Consider the following 11,670-nt stretch of genomic DNA (forward strand, 5'->3'; position numbering starts at 1 on the left):
TTTATTTAGAATGATAATTTCTCATAAACAAGGCGTTAAAAACAATCTCTCGTAACCAAGGCACAAAAAATCAATCTCTCGTAACAAAGGCATAAAAAGAAAAATTCTCGTGACCAAGGCATTAAAAAAATTATGTATATTTTTTTAAAACCCGACTAATAATATTAATAGATGATCATAAGGCTTGGACATTCCTGCATGAAAGAGTGTCATATCCGAAGACTTAGCCAGAGATGAATACTGTGTGGTTAGAAACAAGGACGAGGCTGTGAGTGTGGCAAAGCTGAAAACGAACTAGTATGGCAAATGAATAAGAACTACTGCTGAAGGGAAGGATAGTCCTGCGTAAGTGTGAAGTGTGTGGTGAAGAATGTGGGTGTGTCTCAAGCATGGTGTGTGGTGTGGAGCTGTTACCGTGAAGCGAGAGTGGGGGATTAGTTAGAAAAAGGATCATAACCACCACCTCCTCCTCCTCCTCCTCACCCTCTTTCTTCCCCTCCCTCCCTCCCATCATCATCACCACCACCGTCTAAACACTTCCCTTCCTCTCATTATCAGACTGAGTCACACACACGCCCAATGACCGCTGGCGTCCAGGAGTGAAGGCCATCACGAGACAGGTTGGGGTAAACTTTGGGGGCTTTCCCGAAAAAACTACAAATAAGAATAAAACGTTGTAAGTATATTGAATGAAAGAAAAAAAAACTGGGAAAAACGAAACATGCAGGTCTGTCCCACGAAAAAAAAAAAAGAATAAGAAGGAAAAGAAGAGAAGGATAGAAGACCGGTTTTGCAGAAATGATTGGGTGAAAGGCAAAACGAGGAGGAGGAAGGCAAGGAGGAGGAGGAGGTGGAGGAGAAGGAAAAAGACGAGAACAAGGAGGAAGACGAGGAAAAGGAGGAAGAGGAAGACGAGGAGAAAGACGAGGACGAAGATTAGTATGAGAAACACACACACACACACACACACACACACACACGAGTGAGTGCGCGCGCGAGCGTAAAAATCAATCTGCATATAAGACACACACACACACAAAGAAAGAAAGAAAGAAAGAAAGAGAGAGAGAGAGAGAGAGAGAGAGAGAGAGAGAGAGAGAGAGAGAGAGAGAGAGAGAGAGAGAGAGAGAGAGAGAGAGAATCACCTTGGGGAACACCACCTACTATGATTCACGTCCATGTATTTAAAAACTCTCTCTCTCTCTCTCTCTCTCTCTCTCTCTCTCTCTCTCTCTCTCTCTCTCTCTCTCTCATCCACACATCCTGGTTACATACCACCTACCCACACACACACACACACACACACCTGTGTCCATTACTTCCCTCCAGCGTGTGGCTTTTCCCTCCATACTTCTTATCCTTCCCTCCTTCCCTGCACCTGCTAACCCGGGGAGAGACTGGAGAGAAGGCGGAGGAAGCCGGGAAGGAGGGAAGGTGGAAATGAGGGAACGCAGCAAGGCGGGAGGGCAGCTTCCTCTGTAGTTCCCAGGGCGTAAGATGCTGCGTATATAAAGGCAGGACCCGACGCTGTCTCCTCAGTTGTTGCCGAGACGTCGAAGAGAAAGAAGCCAAACACTTCCACCCATCCATCAGCCTGAAATAGTTGTTTTTGTTTAGACAAGGAAAGCAAGGCAAGGTAACTATTTTGTTGTATCTGTTTTTTGCATATATTTATTCAATGATTTTTACCCATTTCTTAATTTCCGTCCATTTGAAATAGTCGTTTTTGTTTAGACAAGGAAAGCGAGACAAGGTAATTTGTCTGCTTTTTGCGTTTATTTATTTATTTGATGATTTTTACCGATTTCTTTGTGTTCATCCGTCAATTTGAAATTGTCGTTTTCTTAAGACCAGGAAAGCAAGGAAAAGGTAACATGATATACCTGGTTTCATATTTATTGCTGTTTGTGAATTAGTTTAGAAGCTATGCAAGGAAAGATGACGAGATGCATCTGTTCGTTTACTTATTATTTTTTTTTATTAGTTTAGAAGCAGTTGGTGTTTTCCTTCAGACGAGGCAAGCAAAAGAAGGAAACATGACACACCTGTTTTTTGTACTTTTGTTGATTTGGAAGCAGAAGTGTAGATGAAAGAACGAGGACTGAATGGGATACTTCTTAAAAACCATAAAAAAAAAACAACCGTGTCACTTCAATTAGAACCTTTTGAAAGTAGTGGAGGTGCGGCGCAGTTTCAGAACATAGCTCTAAGTATACCCAGTCTGATCTTGTTAATCTGTTACAAGAGTACCCGTAAACACACACTTAAATACCAATGTCACTTCAACTAGGGCCTTTTGAAAGTAGAGGTGGTGTGGCGCACAAGTATTTCAGAACATGAACTTTGATACCCGGTCAAATCTCGTCAATCTGTCACTAGAGCCGTAAACACACACTTAAATACCAGCGCCACCTCCACTAGAGCCTTCGGAAAGTAGTGGCGGTGCGGGGCAGAAGTGTTTTAGAACCTGGTGCTTTCTTGTACGCAAGTGTGAAGAGTAAGTCCTTCCTGTGTGGTTTAGGAGACTAATCTATCCTTCTCTACCACACCACCACTACCACCAGCAGGAGACATGCCACGCCTCCTCCTCCCGTCACTCCTCCTCGCGACCCTGCTGGCGTGTCTTCTGCCCCAGGGAGAGGCAGTCCCGGGGCATTACGGCTACGGACACCGGGGTTACTGGGGAAGGCGCCCTTCCTACTCTCCCTACTACTACTACTACAAGAAGCCCCACCCCACCTACTCTTACTACTCCCCGCCCAGTAGATACCCTTCAGAAGAGGGCGGCCATATCCACGGAGACCTGGGAGTGGATCAGGGGGAAGGGCACGGCAGTGGAGCAGGGAGTGGACACGTGCATGGTGGTGGAGTAGGAAGTGATTTTGGTGGAGTAGATAGGCCAGGAAGTGATTTTGGTGGTGATCTGGGTGGAGTAGGTGGAGTAGGGGGTGATTTTGGTGGAGTAGGGGGTGACTTTGGTGGAGTGGACAGGCCCGGGAGTGGAGCGGAAGTGGGTGGCGGGGAAGGCAATGTGGAGGAGCCGTTTCTCATCCCAGACGAATTCATCAGATCCAACTTCCCAGGTGAGAGAGAGAGAGAGAGAGAGAGAGAGAGAGAGAGAGAGAGAGAGAGAGAGAGAGAGAGAGAGAGAGGGGGGTAAGAATCAATTGCAACACTATATTAAATTAAGTCCCTTCCTAGAACCCCTTCCATTTTTTCTTCTCCCTTTCCCTCCTTTCCTTCCTCCTCCCTTCCCTCCTTTGTTCCTCTCCATTCCTTCCTTCTCGCCTTCCTTCTTCTCTTCCTTCTCTCCCTTCTTCCCTCTTTCCCTCCTCCCCCTCCTCATCTCCTAACTCCTTCTCCTTCATCTCCTCCCTCCATCCTCTCCCTTCCTCATTTCATCAAAAACAAGTTTCTCTCTCTCTCTCTCTCTCTCTCTCTCTCTCTCTCTCTCTCTCTCTCTCTCTCTCTCTCTCTCTCTCTCTCTCTCTCTCTCTCTCTCTCTAAGAACAAACGTATTACTTGTTTTCTTCTTCATACAATATTTTTCTCTCTTTTTTTCCAACAGCGACGAAGAATTGAAAGGAAACAAGAATGACACCCACTTCTCTCTCCTCCTCGACCTTCGCCACGACCTCTACGAATGAGTGAAAAAAAGATGAATAATGAAGAATAAGGAGAAAAAAAAACAATGGAATATGCAACACGAGAAGAAAATTTATTTGTGTAATATTCTGATTTGCTCTCTCTCTCTCTCTCTCTCTCTCTCTCTCTCTCTCTCTCTCATGTTATATAATAAACAAATTCGTATTTTTTTGTTCGTATTTTTTTGTGTTTCCTTATTAATCAACACACACACACACACACACACACACACTGATAAAGGAAAATAAAGAAATAGGAGATGAGAGAGAGAGAGAGAGAGAGAGAGAGAGAGAGAGAGAGAGAGAGAGAGAGAGAGAGAGAGAGAGAGAGAGAGAGAGAGAGAGACGCTCCTGGGTAACTTGGACACAAATAACTTTCCTCTAACTGCAAACTGATGATAAATCTTGTACACGTGAAACACAGACGACAGCAGCATGAGGAAGAGGAGGAGGAGGAGGAGGAGGAGGAGGACGAACATATACCAACTCTTGTTTTCTCGTTTATATCTCTCTATCTCATCTATTCCAACCATCTCTTCGTTCATCTCTCTATCTCGTCTATTCCAGATGTCTTTATCTCTATGCTGCTGGCTCTATTCTGAATTCGCAGGAGGAGGAAGACAAACACTTTCCTCTTATTTCCTCATATCTACCGTTTTTGTGTCACCTATTCCAGATATACGAGTATCTCTATTTCATTAGGTATCTGTAAGGGGAAACTATTTTTTTTGTATCATTTACATAACCCATTTCAACCTTGTGTGTGTGTGTGTGTGTGTGTGTGTGTGTGTGTGTGTGTGTGTGTGTGTGTGTGTGTGTGTGTGTGTGTGAGTGTGTGTGTGTGTGTGTGTGTGTGTTGGTAATGAACGAGTAAAAAAAAAGAATGCGGTGATTGAAAAATGTGAAAATAACTCAGTGACGGTCTAAGATTTTGAGAGTTAAGACACTTTTGTTGGTGCCCAATGTGACAGAAAGTGCGTGCGTGCGTGCGTGCGTGGTGGGTTGTAGTATGTTTGTAGTAGTGGTGATGTAGTAGTATGTTTGTCTGTAGTGATGGTGATGGTGACATAAGTAGTAGTAGTAGTAGTAGTAGTAGTAGTAGTAGTAGTAGCAGCAGCAGCAGCAATGAAAAGAACAGCAGCATTGAAGTAATAATAGTAGCAGTGGCAGCTGAATCACCAGCAATAATAATAACAGTAGTAGTAGTAGCAAAATCAGTAACAGGAAACCAACAAAGATTACCAACAGCAGCATTAGAGGAAAAGTGCCACCACTAACAACACCAGCATGAATGACCGCGCTGGCCACACTAGACAGACTCACAAAGGAGACCACAACAGGTAATGAACAGCGGGAGACAAGGCGGCTCTTCACGTCACATCTACGGAGAATGCCTCTTCCTTGCTGTCACCTCTTTACTTGAATTCCTAACGCCCGGGAACACCTGGACAATGCAGTGAGGGACAGGTAGACTTCGGAACAGTATTAATAATCTCACATACCTCCGTGTGTGTGTGTGTGTGTGTGTGTGTGTGTGTGTGTGTGTGTGTGTGTGTGTGTGTGTAAAGAATGATTGTTTTTTTTTTATCATTGGTTGACTTTTCGTTCTCCTCCTCCTTGTTCTCCTTTTCCTCCGTCCTCCTTCCCCCGTCCTCGTCCTCGTCCTCCTCCTCCTCCTCCTCTCAGTTCGCGCATGCTCCCTCCTACTCTTCTCTTCGCTTCAAACTCCTCCTCCTCTCTCTCTCCGTCTCATTCTCTTTCCTTCCATCGTCTCTGCAACACACTTGACTCAGCCGACCAGTCAGCCAGCCAGCCAGTCAGTCAGCCAGCCAACCAGTCACTATCAGTCAGACACTCGGCCAGTCAGAAAAAAAAGTTTATAGCGAAAGAAAAATTAACTTAAAAAACCGGATTCTGTGATTGTTTCAAGACACAAAGAAACAAAAAAAAGAAACAGCGCAATTAACGCAACTTTGTCCGTCACAACTCGAAGAAATAAGAAAACACAAGAACACTTTTTAATCCGTAAAGAAAAGAACTGAGCTGAGAAAGAAGTTATAAAAAAAATTAAAAATCACCGTTTAAAAATTTTCATTACCACAAGAAAAAAAATATCGGACTTAGAGGAACTGAGAGAGAAAATAACAAAATTGTACTGATTAGCCGAGGGGAAAAAATAGTTGTTTTTAACTCTTTTACTAACAATGGCTGGGCGGTGGTCTAACAGCGGCGGTGGTGGCGGCAGCAGTAGTAATGGTAGTAGTGGTGGTGGTGGTGGTGGTGGTGGTGGTGGTGGTAGTAGTAGTAGTAGTGGTGGTGGTGGTGGTCGCCGCCGCATATCTCCAGTAATCGTTATGGTGGTGCTAGTGGCGGTGGTGGTGGTGGTGGTGGGCGAGCAGCAGCAGCTACAGCAAGAGGCGTACCACCACCACCACCACCTCCACCACCGCCACTACCCACACCTGCCCACCTTCGCCATCATGAACGGGAGTCTGTCAGTGATTCGCGAGGGACAGAACGGCTTCATCTATTGCTTTGCGAACCTCCGCCTGCCGCTTCGAGTCGCCTGGACTGACCCTGACGGCATGTCCCTCCCGCCTTACACGAGCACGGAGCCACCTAGCACGGGCATGGGCGTGAGTGGAGGCGAGGGCGAGGTATACGAGGTGTCGGGCGCTTATCCAATACCCTTCGCCTTTTTAATATTCCGCGGGTTCTCTACAAACTTGTCGGGTCGCTACACGTGCACGCTTGCATATGGAAACACGCGCCTAGCCACACGCACCACACACCTACACTTTTTCGCCCCCTCGTACCGCGTCGTGCCGGTCCCCCAGTGCTTCATCGTGCCAAGAGGCGGCGCCGTGCTCCTCCCCTCCCCCGTGCAGGGCAGCCCCCCACGCCCGCCCGCCTGGTCACTGCTGGAGGGGGAAAGGGACAACGCAGCCGTCAGGACTCTCAACGGAAGACTCCTGCTGAGGGGGCTGAAAGGTGAGACCACGAGAGGGTCTACTCAGGGGGTCTAGTCAGTATGGGATGGAGTCTAGTCCGTGGGGGAGAGTCTAATCCGTGGGGCAGAGTCTAATCCGTGGGGCAGAGTCTAATCCGTGGGGGGAAGGTCTAGTCCGTGGGGGAGAGTCTAGTCCGTGGGGGAGAGTCTAGTCCGTGGGGGAGAGTCTAGTCCGTGGGGGAGAGTCTAGTCCGTGGGGAGAGTCTAGTCCGTGGGGGAGAGTCTAGTCCGTGGGGGAGAGTCTAGTCAGTGGGGGGAAGGTCTAGTCAGTGGGGAAGGAGTCTAGTCAGTGGGATGAGGGAGTCTAGTCAGTGGGATGAGGGAGTCTAGTCAGTGGGATGAGGAGTCTAGTCAGGGGCAGGGGAGTCTAGTTAGGGGTAGGGAAAGTCTAATTAATCAGTTCGTCAGCCAGTCCGTCAGTCAGTCCGTCAGCTAGTCAAGTCAGTCAGTCTATCAGCCAGTCGGTCAGTCTATCAGCCAGCTAGTCAGTCTATCAGCCAGTCAGTCAATCTATCAGCCAGTCAGTCAGTCTATCAGCCAGTCAGTCAGTCTATCAGCCAGTCAGTCAGTCTATCAGCCAGTGAGTCAATCTATCTATCAGCCAGTGAGTCAATCTATCTATCAGCCAGTGAGTCAATCTATCTATCAGCCAGTCAGTCAATCTATCTATCAGCCAGTCAGTCAGTCTATCAGCCAGCGAGTCAATCTATCAGCCAGAGAGTCAATCTATCAGCCAGTGAGTCAGCCAGTCTATCAGCTAGCCAGTCATTCTTAAAAAAAATACCATTTTCTTCAATATTCACGATGATAAACAAACACACACTAACTTGCAATACAAAACATCAAAAATCACCAATATAGAGTGCGAGAGGAAAGCAAAGTAACACCAATATTCACTAAAACTGAATACTAACACCTTGCAATACAGAGAACATTAATATAACCTAACACCCCGCCGCTGGTCAGGTCCCGTGGCGTGGCGAGCCGAGGTGACCCTGGGCGGCGGCCTCACCTTCTTTCAAGACGTGTTTGTGTCCGTGCAGGATGGAGGAGGCGGTGGCGATCGGTGGTGGTGGAGAGAATGGAGGTGAGTGAGGGCATGGTGTAGATGAGTGGAGGTTGAGGAGGAGGAGGAGGAGGAAGATAGGATGGAAGAGGCGGCGGCACATGCAGGAGGAGGAAGAGCAGAGGATGGAGGTTAGTACAGGAGGTGGAAGAGGAGGAGGAGGAAGGCGAGTGCAAGAGGAGGAGGAGGAGGAGGAGGAGGAGGAGGAGGAGGAGGAGGAGGAGGAGGAGGAGGAAGAATGAGGGAAAAGGTGATGATGATGATTAGACGAGGTGGAGAAGAAAACAAGAGAATGAAGGTAACTGGACGAGGAGGAGGAGGAGGAGGAGGAGGAGGAGAAGGAGGAGGACTAAACTAAAACTCACAAACCTCTCACTATCTCATCAAAACTCTCTCTCTCTCTCTCTCTCTCTCTCTCTCTCTCTCTCTCTCTCTCTCTCTCTCTCTCTCTCAGGAAGGCGCGGCGTCATCAGCTCCACACCCACGGCCGCCCGCACCTGCCCGACCCGCGCCCACGCCTCCCCTGGTAGCCCGTACGTCGCCTCAGCCGCCCTAGCCAATGAAGTGATTCAAGATATACAGATTCACGCCTTCCGGAGAAGACTGATGGGCGAGGAGTGAGAGGGAGAGGGAGAGGAGGGGGTGGTAACTAGAAATCTGACGTGACTGTCGCAATTAATAAGGCTCAGGCTCTCTCTCTCTCTCTCTCTCTCTCTCTCTCTCTCTCTCTCTCTCTCTCTCTCTCTCTCTCTCTCTCTCTGATTACACGCGTAATTCATTATGTAAACAAATCAATTTATTTATCATCTGAGTTGATAGAGCTTTAATGAGAGAGAGAGAGAGAGAGAGAGAGAGAGAGAGAGAGAGAGAGAGAGAGATAGCTTGACTAAACCTGTATAGACGGGGCTGAGAGGTTGTAATAGGCAGGCATGTTGTATACAGTACAGGGACCGCCACGTGTAGGTCTGATGGCTTCCTGCACAAACCCTCTCCCCCACTCCCACTACCACTCTCTCTCTCTCTCTCTCTCTCTCTCTCTCTCTCTCTCTCTCTCTCTCAACTTAGAATATTAATCTTTACGTAAGGTTCCTAACATAACTTTCAACATACGAGGGTTTAACATAATGTCTTCTAGGAGTAAAGAGATATAGATATATTATAATGGTTTGGAGATCGTATACCCGAACTCCAGTATATCATAAGAACCTCGGGCAGTTTGACTATATGGTGAGTGTTTATTGATGTAACCATATATAACTTTACGGAGCAGGAAATAAAGTTATAAGCAAAGTTATAGGCACTTGAAGGCTTTCATTACCCCATCTGTTACTTATTATGCTTCGTGGTTGTGGAATCCTGCGCTTCTGAAACCACGAATAACGCCTTTCTGGGATTACACGATTTCTGAATTTACGCTCCTCTGAATTTACGCTCTTCATAATGTTAACTTCCGCTACAGTATTTAGGGACCGAGAATATGCTATGAAAATAGATAAAAAAAATGAAAAACCTAACAAGCATTGAAAGATTTTAACTCATCCATCCTTCACTCTTCTTGCAGTTACTGATATGCACCCTTTGAAATTACGTTGATTCTTACTGCAGCATTATATTAAGACTAAAAACACGCCTTAACGATAGAACATAACGCCACATGCACTAGAACACTTATGTCTACTCTATCTATCGTTAATTATCTTGTTTTGTGACACGTGGTTTCAGATATTACGCTATTATCTTGTACCGCAGCATTGCATTGACTGGGAGACCGCCACAGCCGTCAAACTCACAGCACGTGCACTGAGTCAGCATTAACTCCTCCATCCTTGCTATTGGCTTGTGAATTATGCTGTTATCTTACACTACAGTATGTTAAGCTGCTGGGGACGCCATAGAGCTGTTACAGGCTTCATTGACGACAAACACACCAGGTAAATCAAACTATCTGCACTGAAACAGCTTCATTATTCCATCTGTCTGGCACTTGCTTCAGAAATTACGCTAACTTTCACTACAGGATTCTATTACGACTGAAGATGCCATGATAGTTAAACACAGAAACACGAGTACTGAAACTAACCATTCCAATGATCGCTAATTACGCTGTCGGTGATTCGTGGATTTTGAAAGTTCTATAAAGACTAAGAAGACGCCGTAACAGTTACACACACAACCACATTATCAAAACACCATCTATTCCAGCTGTCACTCATTACACCGTCACTGGCAAGACATGGATTCTATAATATATTGTAACCTTGCATTGCGGTATTCTACTAGTACTGGAAAGACGCCATGACAGTGAACAACATGACCACAGCCACTGAAAGACTGAATTAACCTTTACATTACTCATTATAGGTTTAATTAATCCATCTGCCGCTTATAATGACACTCGCTGGCAGGTGGATTCTGATGTTGCATTACAGTACTCTTTTGATGCCGAGAAGACGCAATGTAACTATCACAAGGTTAATTATATGTCATTTACCAATTAACTGGCCACACGGAATTCCTTCATTGCATTACAGAGCCTCCCAGTACACCCTGTCTATCCAATCACTATCCCATCACTGTCCCATACCCGTTCCATTCCTAATAACACTGTCCCAGGATCAATTAACTACCTGTTACCAGTTAATTAGCCACACGGAACTCCTTCAATGCATTGCAGAGTCTCCCAGTACACCCTGTCTATCCCATCACTATCCCATCACTGTCCCATCACCGTCCCATCCCGTCCCATCGCTAACAACACTGTCACAGGTTTAATTATGTACCCGTTACCAGTGAATTGGCCATACGTCACTCCTTCAATGCATTATACAGCTTTCTAGTACAGCCTGTCTATCCCATCACTGTCCCATCACCGTCCCATCACTAATAACACTGTCACAGGCTTCATTAACTATCATTTACCACTTAATTGGTCACACGTCACTCCTTCAATGCATTATATAGCTTTCCTGTACACTACCCATCCCATCACTGTCCCATCACTATCCCGTCCCCGTCCCATCACTAATAACACTGCGGCAGGCTTAATGAACTATCTTTTATCACCTGACTAACCTGACTTTATTACACACTATCCCATCTCTCTCCCATCACCGTCTCAAACCTGTCTTCCACTGTATTGACTCACCCGTCAGGCCGAGACAGCAGGTGAAGGTGGAGCAGGTGGAGCGGTCAGCGTGTTGGCAGGATGAATGGCTGGTGGTGAAATGGAAGGCGTGGTGGTGGTGGTAGTAGAGGTGGTGGTGGTGGTGGTGGTCGAGGGGGGAGGGGGAGAGAGAGGGAGGGAGGCAGGGGATATGAAGATTGGGAGATGGCGGTGGGGTAGAGAGAGAGAGAGAGAGAGGGAGAGAGAGAGAAGGAATGGGAAGAGGAGGGGGATATGAAGGAAGAGGAGAGAGAAAGGAGAGTGTAAGGAAGGGAGGGACAGGATGGGGAATGGGAGGAAAGGGGATATGGTAGAAGGGGGAGGGAGGAGAAGGGAGAGGAGTAGAAGAGGGAATGGGAGGGGGGAGGCAAATGTAATCAAGGAAGGGAGAAAGAACAGCTATTACTATTATGATTAAAGAAAACAATTAAACTATAATTTTCTGCCTTATATTCTGATCACGTCAACTGGTGATGGCAATGGTGGTGGTGGTGATGGTGGTTGTGGTGGTGTGAGGAGAGACGAGGAGAGAAGAAGGAGGAAAGGAGAGGGAAGGATGGTGGTTGTGGTTGTGGCGAGGAAGGAGAGGGAAGAGGGAGGAAAGGAGGGAAGAAGAGGAAGGGTAGACGTGATGGTAATGGTAGGGGTGAGAAGATGAGAGGAAGGAGAGAAGGAAGGAGGGAAAGGAAGGAAGAACAAGGGAAACAAGGTAGACAGAGGGGATATCATGGCATCTTTGTTATGGTACCATGGAAACTTGGCGAGCGTTCTGCGTGTTCTGCGTCAC

At 46.7% G+C, this 11,670-nt stretch overlaps 2 long non-coding RNA genes across 2 annotated transcripts; both read left to right on the forward strand.

Moving 5' to 3' along the window:
- The first annotated feature begins 1,501 nt into the window (after positions 1-1,501).
- Positions 1,502-3,813, forward strand: LOC135092530 (uncharacterized). Its single transcript, XR_010262907.1, has 3 exons — positions 1,502-1,636; positions 2,565-3,083; positions 3,569-3,813. It is a non-coding gene; the product is annotated as an uncharacterized LOC135092530 (long non-coding RNA).
- Positions 3,814-5,261: 1,448 nt separating this feature from the next.
- LOC135092531 (uncharacterized) lies at positions 5,262-9,020 on the forward strand. Its single transcript, XR_010262908.1, has 3 exons — positions 5,262-6,635; positions 7,621-7,741; positions 8,175-9,020. It is a non-coding gene; the product is annotated as an uncharacterized LOC135092531 (long non-coding RNA).
- The last annotated feature ends 2,650 nt before the right edge of the window (positions 9,021-11,670 follow it).

Source organism: Scylla paramamosain, chromosome 40, assembly GCF_035594125.1.
Source record: "Scylla paramamosain isolate STU-SP2022 chromosome 40, ASM3559412v1, whole genome shotgun sequence".
NCBI classification, from domain to species: domain Eukaryota; kingdom Metazoa; phylum Arthropoda; class Malacostraca; order Decapoda; family Portunidae; genus Scylla; species Scylla paramamosain.